General features: G+C 39.0%; 1 protein-coding gene and 2 non-coding genes across 4 annotated transcripts in view; 2 read left to right on the forward strand and 1 right to left on the reverse strand.

The window, feature by feature from the left end:
* The window catches only part of LOC143344721 (cysteine-rich secretory protein 2), a 106,897-nt gene that overhangs the window by 86,742 nt on the left and 4,846 nt on the right, over window positions 1–15,309 (reverse strand). Inside the window, exons 2-4 of one of the 2 annotated variants that reach the window (XM_076771053.1) lie at window positions 13,563–13,717; window positions 12,766–12,854; window positions 11,470–11,597 (exon numbers count right to left, since the gene is read on the reverse strand). The gene's annotated coding sequence lies outside the window, so the exon portion shown is untranslated. Of the gene's footprint in view, window positions 1–11,469; window positions 11,598–12,765; window positions 12,855–13,562; window positions 14,072–15,309 lie in introns of those variants that run through there. The other variant, XM_076771055.1, reaches the window with a different exon arrangement.
* Window positions 5,099–5,171, forward strand: Trnat-ugu (transfer RNA threonine (anticodon UGU)). Its single transcript has one exon. It is a non-coding gene; the product is annotated as a tRNA-Thr (tRNA).
* Trnat-ugu (transfer RNA threonine (anticodon UGU)) lies at window positions 9,173–9,245 on the forward strand. The gene has a single exon. It is a non-coding gene; the product is annotated as a tRNA-Thr (tRNA).

Genomic DNA, 15,309 nt, shown 5'->3' on the forward strand with positions numbered 1-15,309 from the left:
GACGCTTCGAGCGACAAACGGACGGCACGCGACCACGGTCGAGATTTCATTAAAATTTCACCATTAACGGATGAGAAATCTCGTTCGTATTCTTCCCAACCACACGGAGAAGAAACACAAAACTTGGCAAGGTTCATAGAGGGAAAGCAATTAGCGTTTGCCTGATCTTTCTTTGTGCATCCGACAACCGCTGTTCCGAGCACGCCCGCTCCCAGATTATACAGATAAATTGCAATCGATACGAAGTTGTTGGTCGACAAGTACACCATAAAAGTGCAGGCTGAGCCGTGCCCTGAGAGGAAATCGAGAATCAAGATCTCCAACTTTTTTCCCCTCGAACCAGTCGACCGAAACACTCGAGTAATTAATACAACGTACCCTTTGTACACGACTGCTCCTTCTCAGCGAAACATCCTTTATAATCGTTTCCCGCTTCCTCCAGCGATCTCCATAAACCACGAACAATACGAAAATTACTTGCAACTTTTATTTTCAGCTACCGCGGTCACGACTGTATAAATATTTGACTCGAGATACATTTTATACGTTATTAAGGATTTTTATTATTGGCTATAGCACAATCTTTTTTTAACACTAAACATTCCTACCATGACCGGTCAAATGACCTTTGTTTTTCTTTTTTAGCGAGGTAGCATACTTTTAATTTTTGCATTATATCCATAGAAAGTTGTGTTTTAATATTTATTCGTAAGATATTGCCCTTGAAAACAATTATTTAAGAAAAAATACTGACTAGTGATGACTCAAACATCCTGTATTTAAATTTACACTAGTCGTACGATCAGTAAGGATTGCTCAAACTTCTTTGGGTATGTAGCGTCAAAGTAAATTTCAAAATAAACGTGGAAGATAGCAAAAATTATAGTAGCTGGTATAGTCATTGGACAGAGGATGAAATACCCTTTAAAATGAGCGTTCGTACGAGTCGATAGCTTTATTAGTTCCGGAGATATAGCGATTTTAATTTCAAGTCGATCGCGTGAGTCCGAAGGGTCTGTTTACGTTTGTTTACGTCACGAGATCAATGAACTCACGTGACCGTAGTAAGTAGTAAACGTGACGTCACTCGGTCACTCGGTTACTGGGTCAACGTGCGACAAGGAGGTCCGACGCGTCAGACGGAGACAGAGATAGTCAAATTAAGAAAAATACACTTTTACATAAATTGCGATATCTCCGAAACGGAAAGTCCGTTCGACAAAAACCAAAAACCAGTTTAAAGGGGAAGGTTTACCACTTCCAACAGTAGCACAGTTATGGAGAAAACACTAGTAGTTTCGGAACTGCACGCGTCTAAAGTTTTAGTATTTTTTAATACGCGTTGTAAGACTGTTCTAAGGCACTGGAAACTGAAGATTCTCTCTTTTCGTCTTTGCTATACATATGTTTCCTATTTACATCGGAAGCTAACCAGAATTTTATACCAAATTTTGTCCAGTTGTCAAATGACCGGTAGGCAAGACGGACAACATATTTTTATGAGAAAACAAACAATAAGAATAGAAGTGAATATTGTAAAATTCATTGTACGCACACTACAAGAAAACTCGTAACTCGTTGAATATGCTATCGAATAAATGTCGAATAACAAATATGGCGGCCATGATAATCGTAAGTTCTGTTGGTTTTATTGGGAAAAAGTTTCAAAGACGTCCACTACTGGCGGTTCTAACGTTAACAATTTATATTTGATGGTAAAATAGGCTATCGGGAAGATTTGAGCTCCTCGATAATCCGAACAGGAGAAGGTACATGCACGAAATAGCTGGTCTCGTGGACGTAGGGCAAGGAAATTCCCACAGCAGTTCGTGTGTGGTGTCTCGGTGGATAATTAGGTATCGATTTCCGCGTGCCTCCGAGAATGCCTGCAATAATCGACTTCGCGCGTTCCACTATCTCTGCTGTTGACCCTGCCACTCGGAATGGGACTATTTGCTGCATTTTTCGAAGCACCCAGACCCGTCGTTCGCCTGAATCTCCTATCCTACATCCATTAATCATGAAACACGAACACGGGGATCGCGAGCGTCACGGAAACGAGGCAAAAATACCGTGAAAAAGCCGGCGCATAATTCACTCACGAATTCCCTATCCCGGAAAATATCTACGAAGGAAACGGCTCCGTAGCTCGATCGCGGATTAACGGCTAATTAACGTCGATTACCCGTGATTATCTTTGATAACTGACGGATTCTCAGCGCCATGGCGTTCGAACGATTTTCTCGTAGATTTGTTAACTATGAAACAGTAAACATTGTTGCAGTTTTTTTAACGAGGCTACGATAATTGAGAAATAATGAACTAACACAGATTACAGGTCGGTTTCCTATGCTTCAACTGTTATGATTTATTTTGCATAAAACGTTACGTTGATCTTTGGATCACTCGTAACAACTTCAGAACTAACTTCGCTTCATAAACCGAATTACTATTGCGCTTAACTTTCGACTTGTTAAAATCGCGAGCTGTATCTTCGAGTGGAAATAGTTACTAAGAGAACTCGTATTTGTCTTTTGTATAAAGTGGAAAACCTCTTTTCCGCGGATCAGCATCTGTTCAAAGGTCTGGGCAACTTTTTTTAAAGGAAAAGCGAATGGATGATCGCGACGAAAACACAGAGACGAGTAATAGAAAGTAAGGAGACTTCGTTGAATCGAAAATTAGGCGACTCGCGAAATCAGGAGTTAAAAAGGTTATTATATATTGCAAGAAACGCGAAGCCGGGTATTCTTATTTTGCAAGAAGAAATTCACGTTCTACAAAATCTCTCGCTGTATAAGCTGAAATAAGCAAGAGACTGAAACCCAGTCAAGAAACGTTCCTTTTATTCATTCGGGTGTTTACAAACCTGAATGTACCATTGCTATGCGCATAAATTTTCCAAACAATACTGTTTGGAAAATTTATGCGCATAGCAATACTGCATTTAGGGATTAAAGAAAATACCTCTGCATAACAGATCGTACATAAGCAACACAAATTACAGGAAATATAACTTAAGTGACAAACAGCGTAGCGAAATTTTAGAACAGCATTTTCAGCTGCACTTTGCCAAGGTATATTTTATCACCATAACTTTTATAGTAGTAACGATAATATAATGTAAAATCGTCGACTTAAATAATCGATGAATAAGATCGCTTCAAACACTCGATGTTTATTAGATTAATAATTATTTAAATTACTGTAAATGCAACAAAATATACAATTTCATACGAATAATAAATTGCTTGGAAATACGCGATTGTAGACTTCATTGGACTTGTTTATTGTCGCAACTTTACAGTGTTGGTTCAAGTGTTAAATCATCAAGGTATTAAATGAATTTGCGTATCCATTAATCATCTTCTTAACCGCGATGCCTGATATCAGCTATTTGTAATTTGTCACGAATATCTTTAGTATCTACTGATCATGCGCGAGAATAAATAACGATATGCGTGTATAATTTTTTCTTTCTGTCGAAAAATTTCACACCTTCTCGAATTTTTTTCTCGAAACTGAGTAGGATTTCGGGGGTATGTCTATTCGCCAAAAATGATTGCAATTGACCCCCGCAACCGAAAATAATTTTTCCAGAACGATTTGAAATTTTTGAATTTAATTGTTAATAACTTTTTAACGAAGCCTCTATTAAAATTTTTCCCAGGGGTGGCCGGACACCCTGTATATTTAAAAAAAGTACACAGCGTTAAAAAAAAATATTCGAACATTATCAATAATATATCGTATATCCGTTATATTCTATTTATTTCTTTTTAAAATAGCGTTGGTGTTATCGAAGAAATTGAAATGTGTATGTGTCAATAAGAAAAAGAAAACGAAAACGTTTAATTTCCTACGGTCAGAAAACTAAATGTCAAGCATTACGAACAGAAGACCGTAGAAATCTTATGCAAAACAAATGAGAACCCATGACAGACAGATTAATTATTCCCGAGGATTTTAATTTCCAGAGTTCTAACGTCCGTCGATGGTGTTCGTCTCTCGTACCGTTTCTAAACTTGCCAATGATTCCCAATTATGTAACTCTATGAACTGTTGTTAGGCTCGATCCGGTGATCTGTTTCGTGAGGTTGTGGAACACGCTTGTTACGTATGTAACAGCAAACACACTTGACCATACAATTAATCCAAACTGTTATCGTCATCCACCACGGTCTATGACATATTCCAGTTCTCGTTGCACCGATTTAGGGCTGGTAATGGAGTAAATACATCGTACTGGAGGATATAAACGCCTTGAGCTCGTAATTTACTCCAGAATTAATTTACCATTGCAAACAATCTTGGCCCACCGAGCTCCCAAGAATAGGAACAGAGACAGGCAGAACTTGTACGAATAATAAATAATACTTTCGATTAAACATTATCGTCATCTGTTCTCAAATCTGCGAGGAGTATATCTGATTTACCGACAGAGTACACCTGTTTTACCGAACGAGTAGTAAGATCTATGTTGCCAACCGAGTAGTTAAAAATCTCGAAGAATCTAATGAAACATAAATGGCCTTGAAATGACCTCTCTTCTATGTACATATTCTAATCCCACTACATTCCATAATTCTCACGCGATAAGAACCGATTCATAGAATGGATAAACTTACGTAATCTAAAAACACCGTAATCCCACTACAGTAGAGAGAAAACATAAAGCAACATGTTCGATAATAGTTATAAACACGTACAAAATAAAATAATAATCGTGTCCGTAATTCAATTCAAGTAACTAAATTTTCTATATCGACACGAAACATCGACGAGAAATATGGAAATTACCATTTAAATTATTAGTGGTTTCTTTCATTGTGCCTCGGAAGTCAAGGATAATCCTTTATAAACGTTAAAAAGAAAGTAATAAATTTGATTGTTGCCTGAAAAAGTGGCGTTCGAAGGTGTCGTTCCGAGCATTAATTTATTTAAAACGCTTTGGCCTTTCGAAATTTCCTATTCGAACGTAATGTATATTCGTAGGGTGGATGTTTAATGAAAAAATAAGCACAACGTGATATCGAAAAATTGTACAGTCCGAGGTCTGGACATATCCAGAGATGCAGAAGCAAAAGTAACTTCAACCGCCTCCATAGCTCAGGGGTTAGAGCACTGGTCTTGTAAACCAGGGGTCGAGAGTTCAAATCTCTCTGGAGGCAAATTTTTTTCACGACCATACCTTTCATACTTTTGACGATGGTATCAGCCATACACGCTACGCGATAAGAAAAACTGTGTAAACTGAAATTGTACATAAAAGCGGAATAAAAAGTAATAACCACTGTACGGTATGTGTAAATTTAATTTTGCTGCAAACATTTCGAGCATGGCGATTAAAAGGTTTTATTTTAGCTGCATTAGTAAAACCTGTATCCGTGTTTATTTCGGCGACGTTAAATCGTTATTTATTAAATATTCAGTTGTACGATATTTGTAATCGTTTTTATAATATCTGTAAATAAATCCGCGGTTAAAATGTAAAGTAAATTCAATTTTTACGAGCATATTATTTACTTTGTTTTTTGTCATTTTTAATTTACTATTCAACACTTTCTTCTGTACGAACAAAATTTCAGTAGTATTTAACTATAAAATTACTTTATTTTAAATCTTCCCAATTTTCGTTGTGCTAAAATCGACGGTGCTTTGTAACGAGAAAATTAAGCGTTATCTTTTTGTTCGCGTTTTGGACGGTAACAGTATCGAGGGAATATCGGGTAAGGAATCGATAAATTCGTGTAACAAAAGCCAAGAAAGTTGAATTGTAAGTTACTTTGGTGCAAAGTGCACTAGCATTGTTATAAGACTCTCGTCTGAGCCCGGGTTGCTCGATAACATAAAGGCTTTCTCTATCCACCGATACGTGCTAGAAATTATAGGAAATTTCGAAATACATTGTTCGGCTTGTGTTGAAACAGAATCATTCAGGACGCGGCCATGGTATTACCATCTTGTAAATTTAACAAGGAACGATATATCCGCTTCTCTTTTGCGTCGAAGATAATTCAGTGTTCGAAAATTAATTGTTAATAAAACGTGAGATCAAATGCACGTAAGGTTCCCACAAAAAACATTGATAAATAATCCTTGACTCGAGGGGACGCATAATATTGGCGAAGTTATCTTATCGCGGTTTTTCTATACGCGTAGAAAAATACAGGTTCTTTTAAAATGACGCTGAATCTCGAAAAATGGAGCGTACAGACGGGATTGATCTTTATCGTATTTGTTCCCTCGAAATAAGCGTTTCCTTCCCTCGGCTATTTTCTCGTATCGTCAAAAACAACGGGCATATTTCAGACCCTAATGTTAAAAGAGTCAACCTCTATGGTATACTTTCTTTAGATGGAACGACTTCGGACGAATCTCAGATTACGAATAGTCACGATACGCAATGTTAACATGCGAAAACACGGTAGTCGTCTCCTCTTCAAAATTATTCGGTTTTATTTAAACGCGCGTTAAATTGAAATGGTGAACAGCAATTTCGTGCTGATATTAGATAGCATACGAAACCGGAATTATTAACGGTCTAAATACGGCTGGTGAAACTAATAACGTTTATTAACAGTAATAACAATAACAATATTAATTCTACCGCGCTGCAACTAATAGCACGAGCACAAATCATGGCGTGAAGGAAACTGGAAAAAATGGAGCACAGCAGTTCGCGATTGCGCTTGTAATGCTTTGTTAAACGAAGAACGATGCCCGGGAACTCGAGTTTAAAGGATGAAGCTATCCTCTGAAATGGCCCTTTTCACGGTGTCTTCGAAATTGTATTCGAGCCACGCGGAAAAATAGTTAATAGGATCGTCTTGTAGCAATAATTCGTAGCGTCTATTCGAATGAGAAAAAATTAACTCCGCGGATGGCGAACAATGTGTAATGTTGGTGCCCGATCGTAACGTTTCGAAATTCATTCATCGAACGAGGAAGCGTTTGGGACCGACGAGGGTTAATTTGATGGGAAGTATGTAACGCAGTTTCTCGAGGATCCAGCATATTCGGTCCAGTTTCGCTGGCTACCCGGATGCCGGCGGTCTCTGATACGTGGTCAGGAATTAAAGCGAGGTTCGCGTTAGTTTGCTTTCCGCGCCGTCGAAAATGAAAGATTCCCTCGACCCTCTGATATTAGTCCAACGAAGCCGTGGTCGCCCGGATCGAGAATTCTCAGTGACAGAAGTCTACGCAGAAAACGACGGGCCGCGATTCTCGGTTAACCGCTTAATTAGAATTCCCGTAATTAAAACGGTGCATACATTTAAGCAAATGGAAAAACCTCCAAGGCACTCGAGTATCGCAACCGCTGAGACCCACATTCGACGCTGTAGTTCCGTTGAGTAAGTAACAGTTCCTTAGTAACAGTTGCCCGGCGATAAAAACTTGGAAATTCGGTGTCCTCCGCATCAAAGCAGATAATCAATCCGTTTTCGACCGTCTTGCATATTAAATTCTTCGCTGATGAGCGGAAAACTGTTTTACCGGCAGAATAGTCGGGTCTATCTTGCCGACCGAGCAGTTGCACCACAGACGAGGTACACCGGCGGACGTTGCATCCACTGTATTTTTTTCGGGAAACGGATACACGCCGTGTCCTTGGCCGTATCCAGACAATATCCATCGATCCTATATCGGCCGTCGGAGAACCGTGTCCGCGCGTGCGGAACGATTTTCATCGCTCGTTGGATTAGAGCCGGACCAGAACGGTTTGTTGATTTTCCCCCGTCGAAAACGACGACGATTTGTCCGCAAACATTTGGCTTCCCAAGCTATGGCACTCCACAGATCCGTTCGTTCCCATTTTTCCTTCCAAGCCGCCCTTATTCCCTTGCCGGCGGTGCTGCCTTTCCCACCCCTTCTCCGCCCCCCTCCCTCCTCCCGGCTCCGCTCGTCCATGGAGCCCGTACGTGGCGATTAAACACGGCAAAAATGGAGCACACGGGTGCATTTCCCAGTCCTTCTCCCGATTTGCAGACATTGCGCAACAACGCTGTACCGTTGGTTGTTTGCACGGGATCCGGCACTTACCTCGACGGCTGCTTCTCGCCGCGTTTCCTTCTGCATTTATCAAATTAAAGATTCACGAGCCAAGGCCACGCTGCTCCTAGTTTCCCTCTTCCCTGAAAAATTGCTCGTTCACAGAAGGGAGAGGAGACGGCGTATAACCACCGGAGAAAGAAAATGTTTATCCTTGATACATTTTTGAGAAGCTTGAATTCTCTCCACTCTTCTGCAGCACCGTTTGTTTCCAGCTATTCTTTCGTTCTCGTAATTTTAATTATCCTTCGGTTTCAGTTTTAAATTCACGATCGCTTCCAAGACGATAAAGATTCACTTCTGGGCGACCAAAGGCAACATATGACTATTTGCAGACGATACCATTTTCCATATGATGAACAGAATTTCTAACAATCGAGTTCCTTTCTAAAAAACATTTGTTCCGAGTGCGCGTGAATCTTGAAGAAGAGGAAATTGCACCCAACGCCGTAGCGCATGCATAATGAATGAGGAGCGTAGCTGAAATTTGCTTAGATAATATTATCATCGCCGTGTAGTATAGTAATTGCCGTGCAATAATGTAATTAGGTAATCGCTAACAAGATCGATGTACAGCACGCCGGCCACGATTGTCATCAATCTGCTCGCGATTTAATTATTACAAATTGTTGTTATGTTTGTCAAACAACATTACCTTCAAATGTTGACCGGTCATGATTTCATGAATATTCCCGTTTTAATTATCGCTGACGCGTAATAATATCAGAAACTGTTATGATTTCTCGAAGCATCCGTGCTTTCGAATCTCGTATCAATGAAAATAATAATTATATTAGTAAAATTAATAACATGATTAACCAACTGGAAAACGAAATATAATATCACGTTAATATCGTGCATATATTATGCGTATATTAAATGGTGTAACAAAATTGAAAAAAGGAATTATTCATGCATCGTGAGACATAGCTTTTAAAAATGTTTAAATTTGATAACAACAGGTGACTGAATCGAAACAGTGAGTATCTATAATAGCAGATTTCTTGTCGCTATCTTTCAGAAATGCTTCATGATTTATTAAACCACGTATGTAAAAATTGTGTATGGTGAAAATACATGTCGGATTCTTCTAATATCTCAAGAAAAAGGGAAATCGTGCGCCTCCATAGCTCAGCGGTTAGAGCACTGGTCTTGTAAACCAGGGGTCGAGAGTTCAAATCTCTCTGGGGGCAGAAACTTTTTTTCTTCTCACATTTTACTTTGAACCCGGTCAGCAATTACTGAAGGAAACGTTTAAGATATAAAACATAATAAACATATTGTTTTACGATAACAAATGAATCTTCCAGTAGTAACTAATAATTCTTTCGACTCATAACAATGGATTCCAATACTTTGTCAATAGACGAGGTATAAGAACCTAAGAATCATAAGGAAAAATTGGTCTACGTTGCTGTTATGTCTTTTACAAAGGTACCCAGGTACATGTAATTATTTTTAAAGCTCAGATATTTAAGATCCTCTTAATACAATTTTATTTTTAAAATGTTAATCGACGCAAGATGTCCCAAAGAATGATACGAGTACCCAGGTACCTGGTTACCAACATGAGGGTTAAACAAACCGGTGTTCCAAATACGCTATGCTTCCTCTACCTTCGTTTGAAAGGACAAAGTAGCACGAACAAATTAATATATGTAATGTATTACACACGAAACGTTACCTATATGTATAATCGTTACAATAACACGTATCCAACTCGAAACCTAAACGAAACTCATGCAAGTTCGTACTGCAATTCCGAATGCAATTAATGCCCCTCCTGAATTAGAACAATCGCGTGTACAAATATTTGCGCCAGTTTACTGAATTTCTCCCTGTCCTCGCAGAAATTCTTCTACCCCGAACCACCGATGCTCCGCTATCGATCACCGCGATAAAACGTGTACAATGCATCCGTGGACAATTGTTTTCCCGACAGAGCTCTAACATTGCCGCGAACAACCGACGGGAAAGGTTACTCGACTGGAAAATATTTAGTCCACGCTCCACACGGCAAACCGAAGACTATTATTACGTACGTTTCGCGTTTGCATCGTTTCGTCGTAATTCACGATTAAAAAATATACAATTTCGCGAGATCGCGTTACTTGGCTCGTATTCGGTATAATGGGGAAAACTTTTTTTTTTTTTAAATTTCGATCAAACACGAGAAATGAATCTTTTCTTTTTTCACGGACGGACACTAACCACCTGCTTCGCCCCCGAACAGCACGAGATTCTTCTGTACCGACCGAGAGCCGAGAGTAAATTTTAATGAAGCGCGTTTTTCTTCTTTTTTTTTTTTTGTTTCTCAACCCGCTGGAGTCGGTTTTCCGTAAATTAATGTTTGTCGAGAATGCAAAGCAAGAGGGGCTACCTTTGGAGCGCATCCCTTGAACCTGGTTCAAAGCGACCGTAAAAATATACCGCGCGTACTCATCGAGAGGCGAAATTTTCATTGCTCGTTCGACTGTCCGAGCAAGTCGTGAATTAAAAATGCCGGTGATCGACCGTGTGCGCCAGGATGACGACACTCTCGTGACAGGAAAAGATGAGAACGAGAACACCAGCGATTATATTTTTGATGGAAAAGTTACTTTACCGACCGGCAGCATGTTAATTGGTTTTTACCCGCCAAATCTTACCGACTGACAGTCCATCGGTTGTCATGGAAATGAAAAATGTTAATAGTTTTAACTACCCTATAATAACAGAAGACGAACAATACACTAAGCACTTTCACAAAGTTTGATTTAACATTTCTATAGGCATAAGAAAACGCGCGTATTTTAGAATGTCCAACCGCTATCGGTCGGTAAAGTGTTAAACTGAATATCGTGTAGAAGCAAATCAACGATACAGAATGTTTTAAATTGAACAGACAGAAAACAATGGATTTTCTCGATTATTTCGATACGTTGAATGGGGTGCTTTAGCTAAGTAGGGCAACATTATGCGTATCGAGCTACTTATCGACGCGAATCGAGTTTTCTACTCGTTTCAATTTCATCGTGGAGACGCGTGACACGCGTGTCTACGCGTTTTCTCGAAGGACTACGGGCGCTGAGAACTGCATCCAGTTGAAGAGTTCATCGAGACAATGCACTTCGATAAATCTAAATAAACGACGACGCGAAAGTAGGACACTTAACGCGAACGAAATTGACGCGTGACTTCATAGCGTTTCAATTTCGCGTCGTCGCGACCGTATTTTCGTTCAACTTTTATAAACATCGTCGATGTGATCCCGGTTAAGCGAATAACTGAAACTACGAGCGAGCTGCTCCGATAAACCAGTGTTTCTCAACGATTTTTGAGCGACATTTCCTCGTGGTGGTCGGTCGATATTATTAATAATACGCAGCAAGGGAACATTCTATTTTTAATTTTTTGGTAATAAATTTTGCTACTCACTCGAAAGTTTATGCAGCTTCCCTGCACGTTTCATACTTGGGAAGAAAAATGGCGTGACTCTGGGTGGCATTATGGCTTCCATTAAGAGTCCCTGCAATACCCATTCGCGAACCCTCCGGTTGATCTTTCTGTGGAAAAGAGCTTGAATGATGTCACTGGATCATAAAAGTTCGCAAGTACTTATTCAATTACACGTTTGCTAGATCGTCGGTCTGTTTTTTTATGGAAATCGTACTGCTCCATTTTGCAATGGCCAGATGTCGCGTGTCACGAGGGTGAAATAAGAAGTTGGAACAGCCTTAATTGCGGTGATCGAGCGAACACGGTGGCAAGATCGTAATCCCGCGATCTCGAAAAGTTACAAAGTGCTTCGACAATTTTTTATTTGTTAACTCGTGCTATATCAAGGAACAATAAACTTAAAACCGACTTATCCCTACATATTATAACGCATAAAAAATTTCTTAATTGTATGTTACAATAAACCTGAAACTGCAAACGATAAATCAACGCGTTCGTAGATCGGTCTCGAAATAATTTTTTCCCCAAAAGTACCGCTAAGGAACCGACGTAACGTCTCAGAATTAAACGCTTGGAATAAACACGCTCGTGGAACGGCATTATCCGGTAGAAATTGATGGGAAATTAACATAGATGAATTACTGACCAGAAACAACGAGTGCAGTTGACGAACAACGTGAACATACGTCGCGTCTGTTCGTGTACATTATCTATCGGTTAATTTATCGATTCCCAACGCGCGCGAGGCTCCGAGCAAATGGTAGGAAATGTGTCAAAGCAATTTCACAATATCCCGCCCGACTGTCCGACAATTTATCGAAATGTTCGGAATCTCGTCATGAATTGATCGCGCCTGCCGCTGATTTATCTTTCACCGATCTAATTCACTGTCCCGACCGTTCGACGTTAAAGCAGTAATTATCGTGCGTGAACAGGAGCTAGTTGCATAATGAGGACCGATCGAGTTGCATTTGTTTACGAAGATTCCGAGATAAAAGCGAAAGCGTCGGAGAAAACTAGGTATCAAGGTTGGTCAGGTCCCGTGAACGCTAAACGTCGTTTACTACCATCCAATTTTTAAGGTAAAATTGTTTCGAAACTCATCCGCGTTATTCGTCGCGTGAAATGGAAAATGTTCAACCAGAAATTACGTTTCCTCTTTTGAATACTGTCGATGGATATTTTAGATGAATATTTTTTCTTGGTAGGATAATTACTGTAATTATGTAATTTGCAAGTGTCCTGAAGAACAATTCAGTTTAATGCTGACTTTACCTAATTTCTTTCCTTGGACGTTCATATTGAGAATGCATCCAACTGCAGTGATGATTCGTGGATGAGTGTCGTTGAGGGAACTGTAGCTTCTGAAAGGAATAAGATACAAGAATTAGTACAACCTATAAGGCGAATAATTCAAGTATTTTATTAACGATCGTCAACTCGTCGATGACAATACTTGATTAGCTCGTATTAGTTTGAAACGATAGGAAGAAAAATTTAGTTTATTATTCGTTTTTTCAAGACCAGTCCAGTTTAGCCACTGTCGTCACGATTATATCAGCTAAATGACGACAGTTTGCAGCCTCTCGCGACTTATAATTACCCGAGTCGTGCATCATTGCGCGTCATCGGTAAACGTCAAACATTATCGTCGACTAAGTATTCCCAGTAAACACTACCGCGAGCAATATTGCATTATCGAACGCGTTATCGAACGAGCAATTGACGAAACATCGCGACGCTTACACGACAGAGAATGCAATAAGTTATTAATAAAAAAACTTTCCTTGTCTCGAACGAAATCTATTTTTATTTTGGTTTAAGATCCACTTCAGAAGATTTTGAATTTACTGCGTTGCGAATATAGTTTAAAAATCAAAGACAATGAAACAAATAATGAAAGCTCGAGTTGAAGGATTCTCTGGTAACTCTGTATACACGTAAACTTTGCAATACAAATAACAGCATATCCATTACTACCTGCCATGTTCCAGAAGCGTATTCTGAAAGCCGTCTGCTCTCCGTCCAATTATTTTCGTATTTCTAGCAACTATGATTGCGATCGCACTCACCCTAGCGCTTCCTCTTCCTCGACCGTATCTTCCTCCATCTCCCTTTCACCTGGTCATCGTTCGGGAAATGGGAAAACCATAATGGCTCCTGAAATGCTGCCTCAGAAAACCAACGACTGCACATGCCCTCGTGTCCCACGTCTCTCTCCCTACAACTACCAAGTTCAATATGTGCTTACGTTCCAACGGCCACGATCTACTTTAAGAGTTCGAAATCTGCTCATTAGCGTTATATATCGATCAATTGGCCTTCAACGGCAATTAAAAACACGGAATTCAATTGCAATCGTCTATACGCGCAATCCTTAAATATTTTTAAAAAAGATTCTTCGACATTAACGCTTCACGAGTCTGAATTTTTGTGGGAATTTAGCACGCGATGAAATACTTTCGCGATCGTTACGACAAATGGAATAGTTTCTGAAGAACGTATGTGAAACCACGACGCGAACGCAGCCATCAGCTCATATTATTTGCTATGTAATTAATAATTATATTAATTACATAGTAAATAATAATCCCCGGGTCTCACCGCGTGGAGGTTGCTGCGTATGGAGACCCACCCCAGCCTCGCCCCAACCACCCTTCCTTTGGCGAGGAATTCGAACACCTATCTAAGAGAGAAGCTATCGAAAAGTTAGAAATTAGCTACAAAGGGAGAGTTCTTAAAAGAACTGTCCAATCAAGAGATGAAAACCCTAACAAAATGTCAATACATGTGAGATGATACACATGTTTTCTAGAAAAATTGAAATGTGCAACTGCACGTACGAACTCTAACTAACGAAGAGATCAAAAACCTAACAAAATGTCAATACATGTGAGATGATACACATGTTTTCTAGAAACGAAATTGGAATGTCCAACTGCACGTACGAACTCTGATGAAGAAATGAAAACCCTAACAAAATGTTGATACATGTGAGATATACCATCACATGTTTTTTAGAGACAAAATTGAAATGTGCAACTGCACGTATGGACCTTACATATTAGAATACTAATATGTACCTTAATATTAATCATTCCCACTTAAATATACGCACATGTTTGGCTACTATTTAATAAAACGCCAGGGAACGCTTTGTAATCTTATAATCTATGTACATTTTTGCTTATATTCTAACGCAATCTGTGGAAACGAAGAAATACGATGGAAATATTTTCTTCTTGATGTCTTCATCAACTCCACGATGTTTTTCTAAAACATACACTTATATACAATAAATATGACAAGATATTTTCTTCTTGGTGTCTTCGTCAATCCCACGATGTTTTTTCTAAAACATACACTCATATATAATAAATATAACTCACATAAAACAAAGAAATATGAAAAGATACTTTCTTTTTGGTGTCTTTGTTAATCCCACGATGTTTCCCTGAAACATAAAACTCAGACAGTAAATAAAATTGTATGTAATATTTCCCTATGCACGATCAAGTTCGTATCCATTTACTGTTTCCAATTCCATTCTTCAATGATTATACGTATATTCTGTAACAAGAACTTGTTCAAAGGATTAGTAACTGAAATGAAAGTATATTAATGGACACAGAAAAAAATAATTATATACGGTCAAGATAGACTCATGGTCATCGATCATAATAAAACTGATATTATAAAATTAATATTTGAACGAAACCTTCCACGAGTAAAAATTGATATTAAAGAGTTTAAAAACATAAATATTATGTAATTGAAATTAAATCGAAAGTTAAAGTCGTCTCAGTGTTAAGATAAATA

This window comes from Colletes latitarsis, chromosome 8 (genome assembly GCF_051014445.1).
Source record: "Colletes latitarsis isolate SP2378_abdomen chromosome 8, iyColLati1, whole genome shotgun sequence".
NCBI lineage: Eukaryota > Metazoa > Arthropoda > Insecta > Hymenoptera > Colletidae > Colletes > Colletes latitarsis.